Below are 13,642 nucleotides of genomic sequence, written 5' to 3'. Positions count from 1 at the left end.
TCACCTTTTCAAAGAATTCAATAAGGTTTGTGAGGCACGACCTGCCCTTCACAAAACCATGCTGACTATCCTTGATCAACTACTACCCTCTGTCTTCTTCCATCCAGCCAATTCCTAATCCAAACCTCCAACTCACCCTCAATGCCATATCTCCGTATTTTCTATGGTCTATGTTCTAATGATACATGAAATAGCCCAGTGCACTGGAAAATAGCAAACATAACCGCTTTGTTCAAGAAGGGAGGTAGTCAGAAAACAGGATGCTATTGGCCTGATGTCTATCGGGGAAGGTATTCATGAGATTATAGCTTTGATAAATATGAGGCAGTCAGAGGAGTATCAGAACAGGTTTTTGTGCAAGGGAGATCACGTTTCACCAATTTATGGGAATTCTGTGAAGGCGGAACACTTGCTGTGGATAACGGAGCGCCTGTAGTTGTGCTGTATTTGGATTTCCAAATGGCACTTGACCATGTTTTATTTCATGTATTCACCCATGGGACGTGACCGGCATTTATGGCCTGTCTCCAGCTGCCCTTGAACCGAGTGGTTTGCTGGACCATTTCGGAGTCTAGTTTAGAGTGGTGCTGGAAAAGCACAACGGTTCAGGCAGCATCCGAGGAGCAGTAAAATCGACGTTTTGGGCAAAAGCCCTTCATCAGGAATACAGGCAGAGATCCTGAAGGGTGGAGAGATAAATGAGGGGAGGGTGGGGGTAGGGAGAAAGTAGCATAGAGTACAATCGGTGAGTGGGGGAGGGGATGAAGGTGATAGGTCAGGGAGGAGAGGGTGGAGTGGATAGGTGGAAAAGGAGCTAGGCAGGTAGGACAAGTCCGGACAAGTCGTGGGGACAGTGCTGAGCTGGAAGTTGGGAACTAGGGTGAGGTGGGGGAAGGGGAAATGAGGAAACTGTTGAAGTCCACATTGATGCCCTGGGGTTGAAGTGTTCCGAGGCGGAAGATGAGGCGTTCTTCCTCCAGGCGTCTGGTGGTGAGGGAGTGGTGGTGAAGGAGGCCCAGGACCTCCATGTCCTCGGCAGAGTGGGAGGGGGAGTTGAAATGTTGGGCCACGGGGCAGTTTGGTTGATTGGTGTGGGTGTCCTGGAGATGTTCCCTAAAGCGCTCTGCTAGGAGGCGCCCAGTCTCCCCAATGTAGAGGAGACCGCATCGGGAGCAACGGATACAATAAATGATATTAGTGGATGTGCAGGTAAAACTTTGATGGATGTGGAAGGCTCCTTTAGGGCCTTGGATGGAGGTGAGGGAGGAGGTGTGGGCACAGGTTTTACAGTTCCTGCAGTGGCAGGGGAAGGTGCCAGGATGGGAGGTTGGGTCGTAGGGGGGTGTGGACCTGACCAGGTAGTCACGGAGGGAATGGTCTTTGCGGAAGGCGGAAAGGGGTGGGGAGGGAAATTAACCTTCGCATTAACCAAATCATCCGCCGACATTTCTGCACCTCCAAACAGACCCCACCACCAGGAATATATTTCCCTCCCCACCCCTTTCCGCCTTCCGCAAAGACCATTCCCTCCGTGACTACCTGGTCAGGTCCACGCCCCTTACAACCCACCCTCCCATCCTGGCACCTTCCCCTGCCACCGCAGGAATTGCAAAACCTGTGCCCACACACCTCCTCCCTCACCTCTATCCAAGGCTCTAAAGGAGCTTTCCACATCCATCAAAGTTTTACCTGCACATCTACTAATATCATCTATTGTATCCGTTGCTCCCGATGCGGTCTCCTCTACATTGGGGAGACTGGGCGCCTCCTAGCAGAGCGCTTTAGGGAACATCTCCGAGACACCCGCACCAATCAACCACACTGCCCCGTGGCCCAACATTTCAACTCCCCCTCCCACTCTGCCGAGGACATGGAGGTCCTGGGCCTCCTTCACCGCCGCTCCCTTACTACCAGACGCCTGGAGGAAGAACGCCTCATCTTCCGCCTTGGAACACTTCAACCCCAGGGCATCAATGTGGACTTCAACAGTTTCCTCATTTCCCCTTCCCCCACCTCACCCCAGTTCTAAACTTCCAGCTCAGCACTGTCCCCATGAGCTGTCCTACCTGCCTATCTTCTTTTCCACCTATCCACTCCCCCCTCCCCCTAACCTATCACCTTCATCCCCTCCCCCACTCACCTATTGTACTCTATGCTACTTTCTCCCCACCCCCACCCTCCTCTCACTTATCTCTCCACCCTTCAGTCTCTCTGCCTGTATTCCTGATAAAGGGCTTTTGCCTGAAACGTCGATTTTACTGCTCCTTGGATGCTGCCTGAAACCTTGTGCTTTTCCAGCACCACTCTAATTTAGACTCTGGTTTCCAGCATCTGCAGTCCTTGTTTTTACCTGGGCCATGTCGGAGTGCAGTTGAGAGTCAACCATGTTACTGCGGGTCTGGAGTCATGTGTAGGCCAGACCACGTAAGGATGGGAGATTTCCTTCAAAAATCGTGGAGCATGATGTCAGCAGGGATAGAAGACTGGCTGGCCAGCAGAAAACAGAGAATTTCCCTAAATGGATCTTTGTCTCATTGGCTGGATGTGTTAAGTGAAGGAGTCTGTGCTGGAACCTCAAGGTTTATTTAACAGTTTACATCAATGATTGGGGGGATGGTGGTGAAGGCATGGTGGCTAAATGTCACAGACAACACAAAGATAAGTAGCAAAGTGGGTTGCGAAAGCTCACAAGGAAACTGCGGATGGATATAGACCAACTTGCAGAGGTGACCGAGTGCACGAATCACAAAATGTCAGTATACAGTTACAGCAAGTGATTAAGAATGGGGTGCTGACCTTTGTTTACTTGAGGAATCAGATTTAAAAGTAAGAATATTCTGCTGCATTTAGACTTTGGCAAGAGCACGTATTGAAAACTGCAGTTTCAGTCTCCTTACTGAGGAAGGATATGACAGGATGAATCATAGAATCCCTAGTCCATTTGGCCCAACACGTCCACACTGACCCTCCGAAGAGTATCCCTCCCAGACCCATTCCCCAACCCTATTACTTTACATTACCCCTGACTAATGCACTTAACCTACGTATCCCTGAACAGTACAGGGCAATTCAGTACGGCCAATCCACCCTAACCTGCACATCTTTGGACTGCAGGAGCACCTGGAGGAAACCCTTGCACACATGGGGAGCATGTGCAAACTACACATAGTCGCCTGAGGCTGGAATCGAACCCAGGTCCCTGGCGCCATGAGGCAGCAGTGCTAACCGCTGAGCCCATGGATGGTGCAGGTCCAGAGCAAGTTGACTGGATTGATTCCTGAAGTGAGGAGATTGTTTCACAAGGATGCTTTACACAGGCTGAGCTTGCTTCCACGCGGGTTTGGTCAAGTGAGGGGGGAGAAGGGTGCTGACTTGATTGTCAATGCAGGGTTACAGGTGGGGGTGTGGGTCTGGGTAGGGTGCTCTTTGGAGGGTCAGCGTGGACCCGACGAGCTGAATGACCTGCCTCCACACTGTAGGCATCTGATGAACATTTAAGGTAAAATGAGGAATTGCTTCTTGCAGAGGGTAGTGAATGTGCGGAGTGCTGTATGGCAGAGGGCTCTCGAGGCTGGGTGGTTAAGTGTATACGAGGCTGAGGTAGACAGATTGTTAATTAGTGAGGGAATCGAGGGTGGTGGGGAAGGAGACTGGAGCTGAGGATAGCCACAATCACACTGGATCGTGGAACAGACCCGATGGGCCAAATAGTCAAATTCTGCTCAAAGTTTGTGAGAAGATTTGTAGCTCGGGTGCTCGTTGTTGTGGTTCTGTTCGCCGAGCTGGGAATTTGTGTTGCAGACGTTTCGTCCCCTGTCTAGGTGACGTCCTCAGTGCTTGGGAGCCTCCTGTGAAGCGCTTCTGTGATCTTTCCTCCCGCATTTATAGTGATTTGTATCTGCCGCTTCCGGTTGTCAGTTCCAGCTGTCTGCTGCAGTGGCCGGTATATTGGGTCCAGGTCGATGTGCTTATTGATTGAATCTGTGGATGAGTGCCATGCCTCTAGGAATTCCCTGGCTGTTCTCTGTTTGCCTTGTCCTATAATAGTAGTGTTGTCCCAGTCAAACTCATGTTGCTTGTCATCTGCGTGTGTGGCTACTAAGGATAGCTGGTCGTGTCGTTTCGTGGCTAGTTGATATTCGTGGATGCGGATTGTTAGCTGTCTTCCTGTTTGTCCTATATAGTGTTTTGTACAGTCCTTGCATGGGATTTTGTACACTACATTGGTTTTGCTCATGCTGGGTATTGGGTCCTTCGTTCTGGTGAGTTGTTGTCTGTGAAAACAAAATCCCATGCAAGGACTGTACAAAACACTACATAGGACAAACAGGAAGACAGCTAACGATCTGCATCCATGAACACCAACTAGCCACGAAACGACACGACCAGCTATCCTCAGTAGCCATACACGCAGATGACAAGCAACATGAATTCGACTGGGACAACACTACCATTATAGGGCAAGCCAAACAGAGAACAGCCAGGGAATTCCTAGAAGCATGGCACTCATCCACAAACTCCATCAACAAACACATCGACCTGGACCCAATATACCGGCCACTGCAGCGGACAGCTGGAACTGACAACCGGAAGCGGCAGATTCAAACCACTACAAATGCCGGAGGAAAGATCAAAGAAGCGCTTCACAGGAGGCTCCCAAGCACTGAGGATGTCACCTAGACAGGGGACGAAACGTCTGCAACACAAATTCCCAGCTCGGCGAACAGAACCACAACAGTCAAATTCTGCTTCCTGCTGGGAGGGCAAGAGGTGCTTCCCGCTCACAAAGGTCCCCCAGGTTAGGAGTTGCTGATTGGAGCAGAGACTGTGTCAGTATTGAAGGAGAGGTATGGCGAAGGGTTGAACAGAAGGGGGAAGAAAGGAACCTGGGAGCAGGGCAGGGACGTGCGATGCAGATTGCAGCTGGGCAGGAGGCGAAACGCCAGGTGGCCTGTCTTCAGCATGTTGTCACTCTGGTGTCTTGCATTGGCTCTAGTTTCTGTCACCTTTAACCCCTGGTTTATTCAGTTAATTGTGCACCGCTCCGCTCGCATTACCACAGGACAAAGCTCCGACTCCATTTCAGTCTAAGGGAACGCTGATAAACTGAGGACCATTGATTCTTGTAAACGGTAATTAACTGCAAATAGACACCCACCAGGCTGAAAAGGGCTGAAAGGGATTCCCAAGGTTGTGATTATTGGGCCAGTTTGCGGGTCAGAGAGGAGGGGCTTACAGAAATAAGGAGCTGAGACCTGGGGAAGGAGTTAAGAGGAGAAGGCAGTGCTTTAAGGGCGTGGAGTCAGCCCGAGCATGGAATAAGGAGGCAGATGGAAGGAAGCATTGTGCAAAGGGCCTTTCCAGAATGGATTCAGTTCTGGGCACCAAATGACGGGCACAGGAGATCCACAGGAGCTTGCAGAGGGTATGCTGCAGATTCACCACTGGAGCTAAACAGGTTAAAATACGCAGAGTCTAGGCTTGTAGTCCCTCAAGCACAAGGGTGAAGCGTTACTGAATTGAACTGCACGAAGGATTGGATGGAACAGATGGAGATCTCCTGATGAGCTGTTTCAGAACAATGGGGAATGATTGTAAAGTTCAAGCTGGACCATCAGGGCTAACGTCAGAATCTCTTTACGGTTGCTCCCACGCCAATTATTTTTCTGGGAGCTGGGGTCAACGGTGGCCGGGGGTGGGAGTTGGGACAACGTCAACAGAAATTTTCCAAATGGCGGATAGATGATTGCAAGGGGAAAGCATTAAGCAAAGAGGGATGTGGAGTTTGGGGAGGGGGTCTCATCGAATGACGGAACAGGTTGGGGGGGGGGGGGAGTTTGCTCGTAAGACACAGGAGCAGGAGTAGACCGTTCGGCCCATCGAGTGTGCTCCAACCATTCAATGAGGGCCACGGCTGATCTGCTAATCTTTAATTCCACTTTCCTCCCATCTCGCCCCTAACCTCTGACTCCCGAACCGAGTTAAAATCAGTCGATCTCGGCCCTGAATACACCTGATGACCCGGCCTCGGCAGCCTGCTCCGGCAAAACACTTCCACAGATCCACCACAGGCTGAGAGAAGAAATTCCTCCCCATCGCTGTCCTAAAATGGGTGACCCCTTACTTTGAGACGATGCCTGCTGGTTCTGAACTCTCCCACAAAGAGAAGCAACCTCACAGCATCCATCCTGTCAAGAGTATTAACTGTTCCAATCAGGCCTCCTCTCATTCTTCTAAACTCTAGTGAGTACAGGCCCAACCTACTCGACTTCTCCTCATAAGAAAATCCCTTCTCTGGACTGCCTCCATTGTCCATAAGACCATAAGACATAGGAGTGGAAGTAAGGCCATTCAGCCCATCGAGTCCACTCCACCATTCAATCATGGTTGATGGGCATTTCAACGCCACTTACCCGCACTCTCCCCGTATCCCTTAATTCCTTGCCAGATTAAGAATTTATCAATCTCTGTCTTGAAGACATTTAATGCCCCAACCTCCACTGTGCTCCGTGGCAATGAATTCCACGGGCCCACCACTCTCTGGCTGGTTCCTGATTTCTATTCTAAATTGACCTCCTCTAATTCTAAGGCTGTGCCCACGGGTCCTAGTATCCCCGTGACGGAAACAATTTCCCAGTGTCCACCCTTTCTAAGCCACGTCGGTACGTCTTTCTCGGACAGGGAAGCCAAAAACTGTTTGGAATAATCTTGACGGTGTAATGAGTGCTTTGTATAGAATTAGCAAGACTTGCCAATTTCATACCCCATTCCCTCTGAAACAAAGACCGACATTTCATTTGCCTTCCTTCTTGCTTGCTGACCTTGGATCATAGATGTTTTCTTGTGATTAATGTACAAGAACTCCCAAATCCCTCTGTGCTGCAGCTGGCACTGCTTGATCATATTATGTATTTGGAACCACTCTGCTATTACATCCTGTATAACACTCGCCAACATCTTTCCCAATTGTAGACGTTAAGCTAAGTGGCCTGAGGTTGCTTGTTTTTTGACTCCTTCCCTGTTTGAATAAGGCTGTTACATTGGCCGTTTTCCAACCCTCTTGGGCTTTGAGGATTCTTGGAAGATTGCTATCCACTATTTCTGCAGCCACTTCCTTTAATGTCCGAGAAATTTCCCATCAGGTCCAGGGTGCCTATCGGTTTAGTCCCAGACAACCCCTGGGGTCTAAAATTGCAGAATTTTGTGTATTTTATAGAGTCGTAGAGGTTTACAGCATGGAAACAGGCCCTTCGTCCCAACTTGTCCATGCCGCCCAGTTTTCACAATTAATCTAGTCCCAGTTGCCGGTGTTTGGTCTATGTCTCTCCATCCATGTACCTGGCCAAATATTTCTTAAATGTCAACATTTTACTCTCCTCCACCATGACCTCTGGCAGCCTAGTCCAGACACTCACCACCTCCTGTGTGAATAAGGTTGCTGTCCTGGACCCTCTTGTCTCTCTCTCTCTCTCTCCCCTCTCACCTTAAACCTCTTCTCTCTAGTTTTAGGTTCCCCTACCACGGGGAAAACTGTAGGATATCGACCTTATCTACGCCTCTCATGTTTTTATAGACTTCTATAACGTCACTCCTTAGTCTCCTATGCTCCAGAGAAAAACGTCACAGCCGATCTAACCTCTCTTTATAACTCAAACCTTCTAGTCGAGGTCGCATCCTGGTAAACCTTTTACTGTACTCTTCCTCGTTTAACAATGCTGCATGTTCTGCCACAACACGTGTTTCCTTAACACAAAGTTGCCAAAACACGATTGATGAATTGGGGACACTGTTTCTAAAGCTTTTAAGTTTTAAAATGTGTACTGGTCATAACGTGATTCTGGCCCCATTAGTTTAAATGGTGCAACTATTGTGCAATTTTCCTACAGCTCAGGATTGCACAAGAATGGAATTATTGTTTAACAGCAGAACTGACTGCAACCTTTCTACGGTGTGGCACAGCTGCACGCTGTACTCCAAATGTGGCCTCACCAATATCTTGTACGGAGGAACCAATTTAAGAGAACCAACATGTGGTACAGAATGACGTTACAGCAACACTGAAGTGGTCAAGATCAGAGCGGCGCTGGAAAGGCACAGCAGGTCAGGCAGCATCCGAGGAGCAGGAAAATCGACGTTTCGGGCAAAAGCCCTTCATCAGGAATAGAGCTAGGGAGCCTCCAGGGTGGAGAGATAAATGGGGGGGCTGGGGCTGGGGGGAAGGTAGCAAAGAGTACAATAGGTGGATGGGGGTGGGGATGGGGGTGATAGGTCAGAGGGGAGGGTGGAGCAGATAGGTGGGAAGGGAGATTGGCAGTTAGGACAGGTCATCAGGACCGTGCTGAGCTGGAAGGTTGGAACTCAGGTAAGGTGGGGGGAGGGGAAATGAGGAAAATGGTGAAGTCCACACAAAAATATGGCTGACTCTTAAACTTCCCCAGCAAGACAACTCAGTTCAACGGCAATTGGGTTCAGGGCAACAAATGTCAGAATAAAACACTCTCCCTAATGGAGTGCATTATTTCCCCCTCCACCTCTATTTTGATTTAATCCCTCCCCTCCCCTTCACTGTTTGATCACACGGCACTGCCCTTTGATGTGAAGGGCACTGCTTGGCACAGGCCACCCGGGTGTTTCCTTTCTTCCTGGTGATGGAAATTTGAATAAAGATTCGTACACCTTGGTATCTCACACCTGCACACACACAACATGGGGGCCGGGGAAAAAATAAGCACTACCACAATTAGGCGATAGTGTGGGGGTAAAAAGTTGAAAAAAAAAACAGGAGTGTAAAAAAAATAAACAGGAGTGTCAGAGGTTGTTAAAAAAAACTCTCCATCTCTGAAATAAATCCACAAAGGCCCATACCCCATCACCCTTTATTTACAGGTCCTTGACCCTGATCCAGCTCCCTCAGAGCTATCTCTCAGACTGACCACAACCTCTGACACTCCTGTTTACTTATTCTTTGTTTCAGATTCCCAACGTCCACAGTCCTTTACGTTAGCCAATACAGAAACCCCTTTGTGGGTCATTTGTCAGCTGGGCCTCCCTTGTCGGACCTGGTTAACTCGTATTCCCTTGGCTGAGCTTGTTTCAATCATTACACCCTCCTTCCATCTCTCTGGCCACACATTGACCTACTTCAACCAACCACAGAACAACCTCAGATATCTGAACATTGATGATCCGAAGTTTGGATTATCTGAACAAGATCTCAAGGTCCCGATGCTTGGGTAAACTGTGCTATCCGAACATTCGATTATCCGAACAAAATACTCCCCCGCCCGTGTCGCTCAGATAATCGAGGATGCCCTGTATTTCGGTACTTGCCAGCACGTGGCAGCCGGGAGAGATTCTTACCTATGCGGTCCTGCTTGTCCATCTCTATCCTAGCTCCCTAAGTTCTGCCTGACGGAACTCATCCCTCTTTCTGCCCACATACCTGGTACCAAGAACCAATAGCTGAGGGTGAGATTCAAGGGAGGAACGAAGGAATTAGGAGCGGGAGTAGGTAAATCAGCCGTTCGAGCCCATCCCGCCTTTTAAAACAATTATGACTGATCTTATCCTGGTCTCAACGCCACTTTCCTGCCTGCTCTCCAGAGCGCTTTGTCGCACTTTTAATCAGAAGCACCTCTATTTCTTTCTCGACTCTGCCTGCCCTCAGGGTCAGTGAGGTTTACAGATTCGCAACCCTCTGAAAGATGTAATTCTCCACATCTCAGTTTCAAACCAATCTCCTCTCATTCTATAATTATGATCTCTTGTTTGTCCCACAAGGGGGAAACATCTGATCAATGTCCACCTTATCAATCCCCTTTATATACCTCAATCAGATTCCCCCTCCCCCTTCACTCTTCTGATCGATTTTGTCCAATTCAGAGAGGTTATTGCACATCTCTGGACCAGGTGGGACTTGAACCCCCAGTCTCTCGGTTCAGGGGCAGGATCCTACCACCTCACCACAAGAGGGCACTTCTCCAGTGGGTGCAAAGCCAAAGTTACACAACTTGACTAACCTGCAGCCTGGGCGCCAGTTACAAAACTTTATTGAGGTTGAGGCATGCATACAGTCCGGAGGTTACAGGACAAGAGAGTTCAAGTGCTGACGTGCAATGTTAAACCGTTTACGGAGTATTAATATTAAAAAAAAGTTTAATAAAAAAAACCTAAGATTGTACAAAAGGCTCTGTGCTTGCAGGAGCTGAACAAGGCCCTCAACCAATCTTATTTGCGTTTTAATTTTTAAAAAAAGACACAACCACTTGTTAAGCCCACGAGAATTTGGCTTCAATACAAAAATAACATCATCCAGCGATGCTGTCCACAGCCTAGCTGCGGCAACGTTGCTTCTGGAGAAGGGAATTCTGCAGCTGAAATCCGGAGCACTGGAACATCATACAAGTGCAAATCGAACAACACAGTGACTACTACTAACCGCAAACAGTATCGATGCTCTGTCTCACTTCCCAGTCTGATGTTTAGAATCAGTACAGGGATAGTGGTTGGGGGGGGGGGGGGGGGAGGGGGGGAGGCGGGTAACTATCTGGGTGCTTTCCAAACGACTGGCTTTCAAATGGCTGTAAAAAGCTGACTCGGGGGCCGGAGACAAAACCAAAGATTGTCGGGTTTCAAGACCGAAGCTAGGGGATTTTTAGTTGAGGATTCCTGCAATTGTGGGCAGACTTCTGGCTGGGCAAACCTAGAAATTTTCTGTTGAATTCCATGGATACAAGGAGAATTCTGTAACTGTGGGAAGAATTCAGTACTTGTTTGTGGACGGTGTGCTCTGTGGTTTCAGGGAGGTTTCTGTGGTTGATTGGAGAATCCACAAATTTGGGGTTGATTTCCATGATTGCTGGGAAATTCTCTGATTTCAGAGTGAATTCCATGATTACAGGGTGGATTCCATGATTGGAGGGAGAATCTATGATTTTGGAGTGAATTCTTTGATTTTAGGGCGAATTCCACAATCACAGGGAGAATCTGATTTCAGTGTGAATTCCTTGATTTTAGAGTGAATTCCACAATCACAGGGAGAATCTGATTTCAATTTGAATTCCTTGATTTTAAGGTGAATTCCACGATCACAGAGAGAATCCTGCAATTTCAGATTAAATTATGAAAAACTCTTTGACTTCTGAGGGAAACCTGTAATTTCAGGCTAAGTTCAGGCATCTCGATGAGAATTCTGAGATTGTATAAGAGTTTTAAGATTATAGGAAGAATCCTATGCATGAGGGATGCTAAATCTTCACACACAATCACAGTTCTCATTGTCCTGAGGGGGAGCCATTCTTCTTGGGGATGCTGAATTCCCAGCTGAATTCCCAGCTACTCCTCATTTGCTTTATCAGATCCTGTCTTCTCCTGTATGGTACATGATGCAGCCAAAGGAGGGGGGCAGGAGTATGTTGGAAGGCGAGGTTAGAAACTCTATACAGCCACAGAGAAGACAATGCAGCAACTTCATCAACCCCCATGATCAGCCACGTGACTCTTACACAGAGCATGGAAGCTGGACATTCGGCCCATCGAGTCCACACTGACCCTCCGAAGAGCATCCCATCCAATTTTGCATGACTAACCCACCTCGCCTGCATATTCCTGGACACTATGGCCTAACTTAGCGTGGCCAATCCACCCAACCTACGCATCTTTGTGACTGTGAGAGGAAATCCCATGGGGACACGGGGAGAATATGCGCAAACTCCACACGGACAGTTGCCCGAGGCGGGAGGTGAACCAGGCTCCCTGGTGTTGTGAGGCAGCAGTGCTGACCACTGAGCTGCTGTGTCGCCCTTTGCTGGATGTTAAACCAGCAGATCCCACCCAGAGAAGCAGGCAACCAAGGAGCACAGTTGGTGTTCAAATTGGCTCAGCCATTTTGTTTTAAAAAGGCAACTCACGGGATGTGAGGGTCACTGGCCGGGCCCAGTGTTTACTCCCCGTCCCGAGTTGCCCTTTTGAGAAGGTAGCGGTGAGCTGCCTTCTTGAACCGCTGTGGTCCACGTGCTGTGGTAGACGCTCAGCATTGTTACTGGTGGAGAAGGCGGTGGAGAGTTCCTGCACTCTGACCCAGCAGCACTGAAGCAAGAACAAGCTCCTAGTCAGGCTGGTGTGTGGCTGAGAGAGAAACCTTCAGCCTGTGATTGTTCTTGGTGGGACTTGGAACTGCATGCCAACCTCTTCAATCCCAGCCTCGGGCAACTGTCTGTGTGGAGTTTGCACATCCTCCCCATGTCTGCGTGGGTTTCCTCCCTGTGCTCCGGTTTCCTCCCACAGTCCAAAGATGTGGTATGCTTTCCTTTATTGGTCAGAGTATTGAGTACAGGAGTTGGGAGGTCATGTTGCAGCTGTACAGGACATTGGTTAGGCCACTGTTGGAATATTGCGTGCAATTCTGGTCTCCTTCCTATTCGGAAAGATGTTGAGAAACTTGAAAGGGTTGAGAAAAGATTTACAAGGATGTTGCCAGGGTTGGAGGATTTGAGCTACAGGGAGAGGCTGAACAGGCTGGGGCTGTTTTCCCTGGAGAGTCGGAGGCTGAAGGGTGACCTTATACAGGTTTACAAAATTATGAGGGGCATGGATAGGATAAATAGACAAAGTCTTTTCCCTGGGGTCGGGGAGTCCAGACCGAGAGGGCATAGGTTTAGGGTGAGAGGGGAAAGATATAAAAGAGACCTAAGGGGCAACTTTTTCACACAGAGGGTGGTACGTGTATGGAATGAGCTGCCAGAGGATGTGGTGGAGGCTGGTACAATTACAGCATTTAAGAGGCATTTGGATGGGTATATGAATAGGAAGGGTTTGGAGGGATATGGGCCGGGTGCTGGCAGGTGGGACTAGATTGGATTGGGATATCTGGTCGGCACGGACGGGTTGGACCGAAGGGTCTGTTTCCGTGCTGTACATCTCTATGACTCTATGTGGCAGTTTAGGGTGAATTGGCCAAGCTGAATTGCCCCATATTGTTCAGGGACGTGCAAGTTAGGTGCTTTAGTCAAGGGTAAATGTAAAGTAATGGGCCTGCATGGGATACGCTTCGGAGGGGGCGGTGTGGACTCGTTGGGCCGAAAGCCCTGTTTCTACATTGTGGGAATTCTAATTCACACCACAGCACTCGGCAGAAGTTTCCATCAACTCCTTTCAATTTGTCCCCAAGATGGTTCCTTAATTTCTTACCCCCTTACCACCCCCAGCTGTATAAAAGGTTACCCCTTGCTCCCGTTGCCCCTGCCCCCCACACACTTTTCTGTTACCTGTACACCTTCGGACGAATATCTCGCCTCTGTGAGCATCCCAAGAAAGCACCCCAAGGCCGCCTCCACTTACACACGGTGGGGGAACAAGAGGAATAAATATGCTTGGAATTCCAACCCCTCACTGATATATACACATACACATACACACACACAGGGAACACACAAATGGGAAATGGGCTCCTGTGCGTTAGCCCGGCTTCTTGAAGAACACTCTGTGCACTGAGCTGCAAAGGAAGGCCGAGAACGCGGGTCAGTCCCTCACCCAGGGTCGGGCGAGTGCGGGGGATTTTTGTCCCGAGCACACAAAAACTCCTGCCTAGGCCAATGTGCGCCGACGCCCCAGGTCTGCTCCCCACCCCAACCATTCCTGATAA

General features: G+C 49.1%; 1 protein-coding gene across 1 annotated transcript in view; it reads right to left on the bottom strand.

The window, feature by feature from the left end:
• Positions 1-10,032: 10,032 nt before the first annotated feature.
• Positions 10,033-13,642, bottom strand: part of LOC122541256 (uncharacterized) — a 31,875-nt gene continuing 28,265 nt past the window's right edge. Inside the window, exon 3 of the mRNA XM_087979437.1 lies at positions 10,033-13,642. This exon is cut by the window's right edge and continues 302 nt beyond it. The gene's annotated coding sequence lies outside the window, so the exon portion shown is untranslated.

Source organism: Chiloscyllium plagiosum, unplaced genomic scaffold (genome assembly GCF_037043375.1).
Source record: "Chiloscyllium plagiosum isolate Xiang-an unplaced genomic scaffold, Cpla_swu_hap1 HiC_scaffold_35, whole genome shotgun sequence".
Taxonomy (NCBI): Eukaryota; Metazoa; Chordata; class Chondrichthyes; order Orectolobiformes; family Hemiscylliidae; genus Chiloscyllium; species Chiloscyllium plagiosum.
Note: the sequence above shows the minus strand (reverse complement) of the source record. Positions and strands in the feature narration are given on the sequence as shown.